Raw genomic sequence first — 10,659 nt, 5'->3', positions numbered from 1 at the left:
AGCCTCCCCTGGCCCCTGGTGTTCTTACAGATTCGGCCTTCCTTGCCCAAAGGTTAGGCAGTTCCTGGTTGTTTTTATAGTTATCCATTCATTAACCTACATTTCTTATTCAGTGCAAGGTTTGTGTCATTCATTGTTCTAGACCCTAGGGCCAGAGAAGTGAAGAAAACACAAAAAGGATGCCCTCGGTGACATTCTGGATGTGACACCAATGGTGTGGCTCATGTGGGAGAGTGATGTGTGCCAGGCTGGAGGGGGGTGGAGTTGTAGCCAGGATGGCCAGGAAAGGTCTCACCACAGAGGGTAGGTTTTGAACAAGGCCCAAAAGCAGGGCAGGAGGAAGGGCAAGTGGCCTGCTCTGGGAGCAGCAAGGAGGGCAGTGTGGCCAGGGCACAGCCGGTAAGGGCAGCAGGAGCTGAAGGCAGAGTGGTGACTTGGGCGCAATTGTCAGCCCTTGTTGGTCATAATGAGGACACGGGCATTTATTTATTCTGAATGAGATGGTGACCCTTTGGAAGGTTTTGAAAGGAGGAGTAACGTGGCTGGACATATGTTTAGCAGACTCAATCTGGCTGCTCTGTTGAGAATATACCACAGAGGGGCCGGGTCAGAGGCAAGGAGACCAGTTAAGGGGCTGTTGCAATAAACCAGGCAAGAGGCCTTGGAGGTTCAGGTCAGGGTGGGGAGAGGATGAATTCTGGGTGTGTTTGGAGATCGAGACAGTAGGACCGTGTACAGATGGGAATTGGTGAGGGGTAGGGCTGGGGAGGGAGGACTTGAAGTCGGTGCTGAGTTTATGGCCTGAACCAAGAAATAAGAGACTCAGATGGGGAGACTTGGGGAGGTCCTGCTTGGTGGGGAGCTGTTGGGAGTTTGGTTTTGGCTGAGTTGACTGCGAGATTTATATTTTGTCTGTGGCTCTTTTCAACGAGAGGAGAGCAGAGAATGGCCACCTGGAATCTGTCCTATGAAGTCCCTGTGCCCCTCCCAGGCTCCCTCCTGGCACAGACATCCTATGGGAAGGCCTTAGAGTGGAGGCTCCTCTGTGCCAACTTTCTTGGGTGTTCTGGCCTGTTTGCACTGCCCCTTCCTGGGTTTGTCACCTTGAAAAGATTTACTCACTTAGTGGAGCCTCAGGTTTTCAAAAGTTAAAGTTTATGTAATCAGTGGGCTTGAAAAGCAGTATAAAATATTTCCAAAGAGGTAAGAAATAGGTAAATTTCAGAAAAAAATAAATGATTCTAGTATTACATTGAATGTGTTAAAAATTCTTGTTTCCCTTTCTGCCTCCCTTGAGCGTGTGTAGTCATATTGTTAGTTCTGTTGTTTTCTTTGGGATGCAGTGTTTTCAAATGGAATTCCAGGGCTTACACTTGAACAGCAAGTGCTAAATATGATTGTTTATAAAACAATGTCTTGCCACGGAAATAACAGTTGACACTATTTTCTGAAAGTAATAAATACATGTGGCTTTTCTTGTTGAACTAGAAAAATGCTTTACAACTTTCTTCTCTCCTTTCCATTAAAGTGTAGGTTGTGTGAATTTGCTGGATTCTGCAACACTGGGTTTGCCATTTACAAGGTCACTGTGGTCCAAAGCAACGTGACTGGGAGCAGAGGCCTGGGGTCAGGGTCTCTAAGCTAAGCCCCACTTGAGCCTGCACAGGGAAGTACTTGAGGGCCCACACGTTCTTCCTGGGTGTCCTCCCTGCTCATATCCACTGCAGAAGGAGCCTTTCTGCTAAGAGAAGCTGCAGAGCCCTGGAAAGCTGGGAAGGCACCTGCACAGCGGTGGGAGTTGCTGCCCTTCCTGAGGTCGTCCCTGTGCTCCCCTTGGGCCTGTGTCTACAAGTAGGGTGGAGTTTAGCACTCACAGTGTAGGGGCCTAGAGAGTGTAATTTGTGCACATTGAGAAAGTCAGTGACTGTCAGGAGTTCTGTGTCTGGATTAGAGTTTATGAATTTAGGGTTCATTTGAGTCACAACCTTAAACTGCATCCTGTCGAGAGTCTCCTCACCTGTGAGAGTGGAAGCTGAGAGAGGGAGCCCTTCTCTTCGTCCCCGGGCAGAGAAGGGTGTGTGAGCTCCCAGAGTGCATTCCTGTGGCTCCTCAGGTGTCCCCACCCTCCTGCACCAGGAACTGACCCACTCAGGGCTTCTGTCCCCACCAGGAGAGTTTAGAATGTGTTTAAGTTTCTGAATGTGGCTTTCCTTCTGTCCCTGGGAAGCAGGCTGCTTATCTGTGCTGATTCTAATATTTGTGTTTCTTTCCTTTGGATTCCTGTATCGATTGAACACTGCAGCCCTGTGTTTCTGGTTTCCCTTAGCTCTTTGTAATTTTATTTCCTGTATGAGAAATAACATTTTGAGTTTCTTGGGCTTAAAAATATGAATTGATGGAGATATATAATGTCAGTAAGGCAAGTAAATTGTAGAACTACATAGAATTTTGGTTTTTAGGCAAGAGAATCTCAAGATGTGAAATGAATGTGTTGAAGTTTTCAGGTGCAGTTTTCATTTTTACATCAGTGTTTGCATGTGCGTGTCCCTAGAGAACATTGAGATTTAAAAAGCTAAAACAATGGAATTTTTATTTTAATTGATGTGAAGAAAATTAATCAAACAAATCCCACTATGTTTAAGGAGCTAAACCCAAACCCCTCTTGCATTATAATATGCCACTGACTCCTGAAAATCCTGCCTGTGTGAGACACAGTGGAGGACAAACTAGGATGCAGCTTGTCCTTTTACTTAGCGAGAGATATGAAAATGTCATTTCGTATGGTTACTCTTTTGTAACCGTTAGTGTGCTAAAGGAATTAAATCTTAGAATGGTTTCCTATGTACAGAAGTTAAAATTAAAGAAAAACTATTAAATGGGAAAACATGGTATGTGTAAATTTCTGTTTCTATTAGATAAATCTGTAAGATAGAAAAGTCTAACCTCAGAAGAGTCACTGCCAACATTTCTGGGTCCCCTCCAGCGCTGTTACTGCAGCCACCCCCAGTACACAGTTCTGATCATTCTTGAGCTTCCTGTTGGTATTTCTTTGTATTAAAAAAAGCCATTGTGAATGCATATTTTTGTACTCATGCTTGTTCTTGTAATGAGCAGTCAGACTCAGCAATTTTTGATGTGTGCTGACAGCTTATGCCTCTCCTCTCCCTCTTCCCCTTGTGTCCACACCTGGACAAGCTGAGGAGCAAGTCCGGAGGCTCTGTTCTCTGGCATTGGCTTTGGATCCAACCACACAAGTGCCTGTCTGTGTGCAGAAGTCCTACCCTGGTCTCAGCCCTGGCAAAGATTTCTTGCTTTGACCAAACTTTACTCAGGCCCCTGAACCTTTTTGTATGCCTGTCTGTGCACTTCCTTGTAAAATCCAGTTTTAGCAAGAACCTTGCTAAGTCAGTTTAACCAGAACCCACACCCGTATGTCTGATCACACTTGAGTTCTGTTCAGGATCCTCCTCCTCCTCCACTATCCCTCAGGTGGTGTCTCATGACACTGGCCTGTCTCTGGTAAGAATCCTGTTAGGTCAGGTTAGCCAGAAACCCCAACACTTGAGTTTCTTTTAGTAATTTTCCATCCCTTTACCTCCACCATGCTGCCTGGTCATGAATTCCCACGTGCCCATGCTGCATTCAGAGTCGAGCACAATCTCATTTCTTCCCCGCTGTGAATCCCATCACAGTGGTCTCTGCGTATCACAGTGGTTCTGAATAAAATATGCCTTACTATCTTTGACAAATGTCACTGAATATTTTTAGTTTAAAACCCCCAACCACAATAACCCAGGCCAGGCTCCTTTCCTTGCTCCCTCAAGCTATTTCATAATTTTATTTATTTATTTATTTCCCCCAAAGCCCCAGTAGATAGTTGTATGTCATAGTTGCACATCCTTCTAGTTGCTGTATGTGGGACGTGGCCTCAGCATGGCCGGAGAAGCGGTGCGTCGGTGCGCACCCGGGATCTGAACCCAGGCCGCCCAGCAGCAGAGCGCACGCACTTAACCACTAAGCCACGGGGCCAGCACTCCCTCAAGCCATTTCAGAGCTGCTTGAGATTCTGGCCCTGCTCTCCTCGGAGACCTCTATTATGTGAGTCATAAGACTTTTCCTAACTTCTGTGTGTGTGTGGAAGGGGGCACACACCAGCATCAGTCTCTGCATGGGAATCACAGCACTTGCCAGTGAGCAGTCATATTTTGCAAGGAAGCTCTTTCTCTGAGTGGTAGGTCTTAACAGTGGGCTCAAAATACTCAGTGAACCGTGCTGTAAACAGATGTGCTGTCATCCAGGCTTAGTTGTTACATTTGAACGTTGACTTTAACTTAAAGTTACCAGATGCATTACCCTTAACAAGTGAGTGAGCCTGTACAAAGGTCTGGGGGTGGATTGGAGGGAGAAGGGAGAGAACAGGATCAGTTAGAGGAACCAGAGGTCAGAGTGTGAGACAGGAGTTGGAGAAGGGGCCAGAGCAGTCGGTAACAGCACAGCAGCCAGGTCAAGGCCCTGTGCACCATGTCTGGGAGTCAGGACCTTCTCCTAATTGCAGTCAGTGGGGGAGCCCCACTTCTGCTTGGATCTCTGGGGGACAAGAAGACAGTGTGTTACCACGTCTTTCTGTCCACAGCTACCAGACCCTGGCCAGAGAGCATGAAGCGCTGATGCAGAAGTACCTGCACCTGCTGCACATCGTGGAGACGAGAAGATAGTGGCCAAGCAGCTACGGCAGCAGATCGAGGATGGGGAGATCAATATCGAGTGGCTGAAGGCAGAGGTGACTGCTGGCTAGGGGTGCAGAGGAGGCTGGCCAGGGGGCCCAGGGCACAGGCCCAACACCTCACACTCCAGGCTCCTGCAGGACCAGGGGGCACATGATGGGCAGGGGGACCAGCTTCCAGCCACAGCTAGGCAGCCTCCAAACTTAAATTTAGTGATGCTGGCAGAGTGGGAAGGGCCTTAGTCAGATCTGAGTTCAGATCCTACCTCTGCCACTTGACAGTTGCAACCTGGAGTACGTCCCCCCCATCCTCTGTGCCTCCATTCCTTCATCTATAAAACAGCCTTTTTATACTTGCCTGACAAAGTTGTGAGAATTGAGTGAGGTTATTTATTCGAGGTTTTAGTTACTCTTCTGATGACCACATTGACTAAGCATTCCCACATTATCAGCTGAAGAGTCCGGGGACACAGAGTTCCTGGTAGGTCATCATAGTGTGGGCTCCTGGCTCAGTTCCAAGCAGTCGTTCCCTCTGTCTGTTGTAAGAGCTCCTACAGGGGCTCACCAGGCATGAGTCTGGAGGCCATGCTGTTGCTAGGTTAAGCCTTCTAGAACTTAACTACTCAAAATGTGGTCCATGAAGCAAGAGCATGTTAGAAATGCAGAATTTCAGGCCCTGCCCAGACCTGCAGAATCATAATCTGCACTGTCACAACATCCCAGTTGATTGCCATTTACATTAAATCATGGGAGGCGCTGGCTCTCTTAGACGCCCCTCACCAGCTGTCTACCCCAGCACGGAATGATGTGATTGCCTTTCCCCCCTCATCTCACCAGTGCTCACCAGATGCTCAGAGCCATTTGGCCATGTCACACGAGGACCTTGGCCTCTCAGCTGAGGATGGGAAAATGGAAACATAGATTCTAACGAGGGTCGGCTGCATGATTTGTAGGGCCTGATGCAAGGGAAAAATGCAAGGCCCTGAGTGGAGTCAGGGAAGTCGACCTTCCCTTCTCACAGCCCACCAACCCACCCATGGCAGACAGGCGACACCCCCATTTCAACCTCCAACCTCCTCTAACCTCTGTGCCATGATACACTTGGTACCTAGATGAGGGGTGGGCAAGAGGCCCATGCTGAGTCACCCACCTAGTGCCCAGGCATTGTCTCCTTGCCCTGCCCTGAGACACCATCGGGAGTGCACTGCACCCACTCTTACTGCACCTACACCGAGGCCCCTGCAGAGGGTGGAAGGTGACTCTCGGTGGGATGTGAGTCTTCCTGGCTGACTCAACTCATTTGCTCCCAGAGAGCCGGTAGACGACGTCATGGGTTCTGGGGTGCCAACGTATGGGGATCGAGCAGCTGAGAAACCATCCCAGGGAGGCAGCAGGAGGCAGGAACACATGCGGGCTTAGGCTCCAAGCCCCTGGGGCGTGTTCCATTGTTCCATCAGATGTTACTCATGAAACATAAATTCAAAGACAAATGATTAAGAACTTCAAGGTTGCAACTGCAGAACTTGAAGCTCCAAGCATGGGGCCTTCTGAGCATAGGACCCCATCACATGCCCTTGAAAACAGCTCTGCCTGGAATGTTCAAAGATCTGAAGTTTCCAATTCTACCTTATGGTGCCGCTGCCAAGTTCTGAACTAATGGTCACATCAGCTTGGAACTTGAGGTTTAACAAAAGTTTCAGATTCCACACACCTCCTCTATCCTGCACCAGGCACTGTCAGACATGCTTCCTTAGTCAGTCCACACAACCATCCTCATAGGATCGAATGAGGAAGCAGGCTCAGAGAACTCAAGACACCTGCCCAAGCTCACACAGCTGGGAGGTGGCAGAGCCAGGACTAGAACCCAGGTCTGCGTGTCTACTTGCCAGTCTTGCCACTCGTAGCCTCTTCTCATATGGCAGCTGGGATGGGGGCTTGTCCCGTGTCTAAACCATCTGGTTTTCTGAGATCTATCATAGCCCTACACATATTCATGAAGCCAAGCTGAGTCCTTGTTAGGGACCAGGGAATAGGTCTAGGGACCAGCACCAGATTAGTGGCTTCATGTTCAAGGTGTTATTCACTCACGCACTCGTTCACTAACTGCCTAAGATCAGCTGACCACTGCCTCATCCTCTTCCCCAGGCTTCTCTTCCCCCATCATTCGGGACTCCAGCCAGTGTCCCTCGTCATGAGCTGTGCACCTCTTGGTCTTTGCACATGCTGGGGCTTATGTTTGGAGTGCTCCTGCCACCCCCATGCTTTCTTCCCTGGTGGAATCCTACCAAGCTCGAATGCCTCCTCCTGGGGACTCTCATCACAGAATGTGCTCCGCATCCCCTGCTCCCTCGGCTTTCCCACCCTCAGCATGCCACGTCAGAGCCAGGTCCTTGGGTGTCTGTCCCCCACCCGGCCTGGGGGGACCTCCTTGAAGGCAGGAGTGTCCTTTATCACTCTGTCCCTTCTGCCTCGCACATAGTAGGTACTCTGTAAGGGCTTGATGAATGAATGGACATCAGGCTCTGTGGTAGGCAGTAAAGAGATGGAAGTTTCTACCCTCAAGGTCTGATTGTGGTAGAGTGTGACTGGCACCATAATAGAGCTTGCGGTGTGAACCCAGGTAGAAAATGAGTCACTTTATGGCCAAAAGGGTGCGGGTTCATGTCGCATGTGACCTTGAAAGGTTTCGGGGGTTGATAGGTGAGAGAAGGGGTGGGTGCAAAGGGCAGGGCCCTCTCTGGTGCTGGGGAGCACAAAACTGGTCAGTTTTGAGTGAAAGTGTATGTGTGTGTGTGTGTGTGTCAGTGTGACAGCAGAGGCCTTTTTGGTGGGAATTTGGAGCAACGTTTCCAACCGAGTGCATTACTCTCCAAGGCAAATGATTCTTTTAAAGAAGCCTTTGAAAGATCAGCTTGGTAAAGCTGTCTGGCTGTAGTCTCTCTCTCTCTCTCTCTCTCACTCACACACACACATACACATCCTGCAGGGCAGAGGGCACGTGTGTGCTCTGGAGGGGCTCGTGTAAGGTGAAACAGACCCCATTTCCCAGGAAGTAGGCCATCATGTAGGCAGGAGGTGCTAAGGAGCAAAGTAAGTGATGAGTGACGTCCATGACAAAGACAGAGGGTCTTAGAACGTCAGAGCTGAGAGGGATCTGAGAACTCTGAGGTCCACAGAAGAGGAAAGGACTTATCCAAGGTCACTTCCAGTGCTGGAATCCAGGCTTAACCTTGGGTCTCCTGGCTGTAGATCCTTGGCCTGTACCTGCCCCACAACTTATTCCTTCCCTGCTGGGGAGATGGGCCATATAAAAGGTGCATGTTTGGGAACCACCGTGTCACCTGGATGGCCTCAAGCTCTCATGGTCCACCTGATAGCCAGAAAAATTCCTCAAACCCCATCCCACATATTTCTGAGGATTTTCAGGGTCTTCCATGTTCCTGGCCACATCTGGCTTCCAATTCTGCTCTCCTGACTTCTTGTATCACTTCTCACAGTGGCTGTCTTCACTCAGTCTTGATTGCTCCTTACCCCCGTGTGGTCACTCCATGTGTCCGTCAGGTGGAGCTAGATTCTGCTGCAATTACAAACAGCCCCCAAGTCTCAGTGGCTTAAAACAACAAAGATTGCTTTCTCTCTCACAGTGTGTCCATTGTGGGTTCTGCTCCACAACCATCTCACTCAGAGACAGGGACACAGGCTGATGGGGCTCCACTATCAGGAAATTCACCAGTCCCATAGCAGGGGAAGGAACATGGCAAATCGTGCCCAACAGCTCTGCTCACGTTTCATTGGACAAAGTGAGTCACATGACCACTCCAGACTTCAGGGTCCTGGGCAGTACAGTCCTGCCCTGTCCCAGGAGGAGAACCAGAGTATCCACGAAAGCCCTAATGACACCCAACTGGCTCCTCCTTCACTCCCCAAGCCCCCAACACCAGCCAAGTATGGACCAGACTGTCTGAGAGGCTTAGATACAGTCGAGGGGGTTTCCAGTACTGAAACAGAAAACAGCTTAAAGGTGAATAGAAGACATCTTTGCCCTCCTGTCACTCAGCCTTTCCTGCTACAGGGATTTCTTGCTGACCTCCTCTCCTCACACTGGCCACTCCCCACACGCTCCCAACTGCCATTTTGGTGCTGGTGGGGGTGTTCATAATCTCTTTAACTGCCAAGACCCTCGTCCCCATCCAGTGATGTGCTGAAGCTGGCTCACACCAACTTGCAAGTTGGTTGTGAAATTTTCAAGAATATTGCAAGCTTGTTATTCACCCTTTGGTAGCTTAAAATGGGCCAAGGTAAGAATGTTTACACCATGGAAATCAGCCGGTGCTACCAGTCAGAGTTTTTATTTCAGAGAGCTGGTGGTTAATCCTTTAACAATATACCCTTGTCTACACCTTTTTTCAGGACCAGCTAAATACTTTGCTGGGCCCAGTGCAAAATGAAAATGCAGGGTTCTTAAGAATTTCAAGGCAGCAACAGCAGATCTTTAAACCAGGCATTAGGCCCTTCTAAGCGGGCTGTGCACAGGTCACACATCGAGGACACCGGCCCTGTCTCTACTCCCTCTATATTCTCCACCCCGAATCCCCCACCCATAGCCGTCTCTCCCTAGAGGTAATGGCAGATGACACCTAAACAAAAGTCTGCACAAAATTTATTAAGCAAAACTATCCAGCTCTGCTCAGTCTCTTCTCGCCCACCTAAACAGGCCACTTGGACCTCATCTTTTGTAACCAGAAAGCTCCAAGGACCATCTAAAACAAAGGGAGCATCCTCCTCTGAGAAGAATCCTCCCCTCTTCTAGAATCCTCAATTTGGCACCATTTCATTGTTTTAATAGCTTTTTTTCTCCCATTTATGATTGGAAGTAAGTTGGGACGGCTCAGGCAGCCCTAGAAGGCAGGGTAGGAGTTTAGAGATGGTCGTGGTATTTTCGTGGCTTGGAAGCACTCAGAATCCTGGAAGGCTGACTCTGCAAGAAACTGCAGAGATCTTTAGTTCAGAGTTTAAGGTAAAACTGTAGCCGAGGAATCAGGTTTGCAAACCAACTTTGTCATGGAGAGGGCCGCCTTGACCCCTCCCCAGGCAGCCCCTCTGCAGGGCCCACACTAAACAGGGCCTTGAGTCCTGTTTCCCATGTTCCTCCTGCCATCCCCCCTCTGCTGTCCTGCATTCAACACCCTGTCTTACTCTGCATCTTTGTTCACACCATCCCCTCTGCTCCAATTCCTTCCATCCTATAGCACACCTGTTGGGTTCCTTTTTTGTGTGTGTGAGGAAAATCAACCCTGACCAAATATCCACGCCAATCCTCCTCCTTTTGCTGAGGATGACTGGCCCTGGGCTAGGACCTGTGCCCATTTTCCTCCACTTTTATATGGGATGACACCACAGCACTGCCTGACAAGCCCGGGATCCAAACCCCAGGCCGCCAACAGCAGAGCGCATACACTTAACCACTACACCACGGGGCCAGCCCAATTGGGCTTCTTTTTTGTCCTGCAAAACCTCTGGGTAGCGCTTGTGGCTTCCATGGTGAGACCCTCCCACTGCAGTAGGTGTGCACCTCTGGTCAGGCCTCACCTGTTGGAGTATAAGTTACCTCTGTGGGTATCTGACCCCCTTCTTAGGCTGGAAGCTCCTCCAGGGAAGGGATCTGACTTATCCACCTCTGGCTGTGTCTCACCTGTGCGCAGCATGGTGCCCACCACAGAGACTCCATCAGGACATGCTGACAGGATTGGCACAAAGGGAGACAGAGATGGGCATCTCTTAGGCTTGGAACAGGTCAGAGGGGATCGAGAATGAAGGAGAGAGAACTGAGTTGTGTGGCAGCTGTTTAAAAAGAAAGAAGTACAGAGATCTTTAGCAAAACCTTGACTGCTAACAAAAGAGAGAAAACCATGGACTAATTCCTCCATCAATGACTG

General features: G+C 49.3%; 1 protein-coding gene across 3 annotated transcripts in view; it reads right to left on the bottom strand.

Annotated features, from left to right (window-relative positions):
* LOC101390292 (ral-GDS-related protein-like) overlaps window positions 1-10,659 on the bottom strand; it is a 256,999-nt gene that overhangs the window by 229,234 nt on the left and 17,106 nt on the right. For all 3 annotated transcript variants that reach the window (XM_087428279.1, XM_087428278.1, XM_087428276.1), the window contains exon 2: window positions 2,944-8,300. The gene's annotated coding sequence lies outside the window, so the exon portion shown is untranslated. The remainder of the gene's footprint in view (window positions 1-2,943; window positions 8,301-10,659) is intronic.

The sequence above is a fragment of the Ceratotherium simum genome, unplaced genomic scaffold (genome assembly GCF_057802395.1).
Source record: "Ceratotherium simum simum isolate JZ-2026a unplaced genomic scaffold, ASM5780239v1 HiC_scaffold_44, whole genome shotgun sequence".
In the NCBI taxonomy this organism is placed as follows: domain Eukaryota; kingdom Metazoa; phylum Chordata; class Mammalia; order Perissodactyla; family Rhinocerotidae; genus Ceratotherium; species Ceratotherium simum.
The sequence above is the reverse complement of the archived record's forward strand: the minus strand, read 5'-3'. Positions and strand labels throughout refer to the sequence as shown.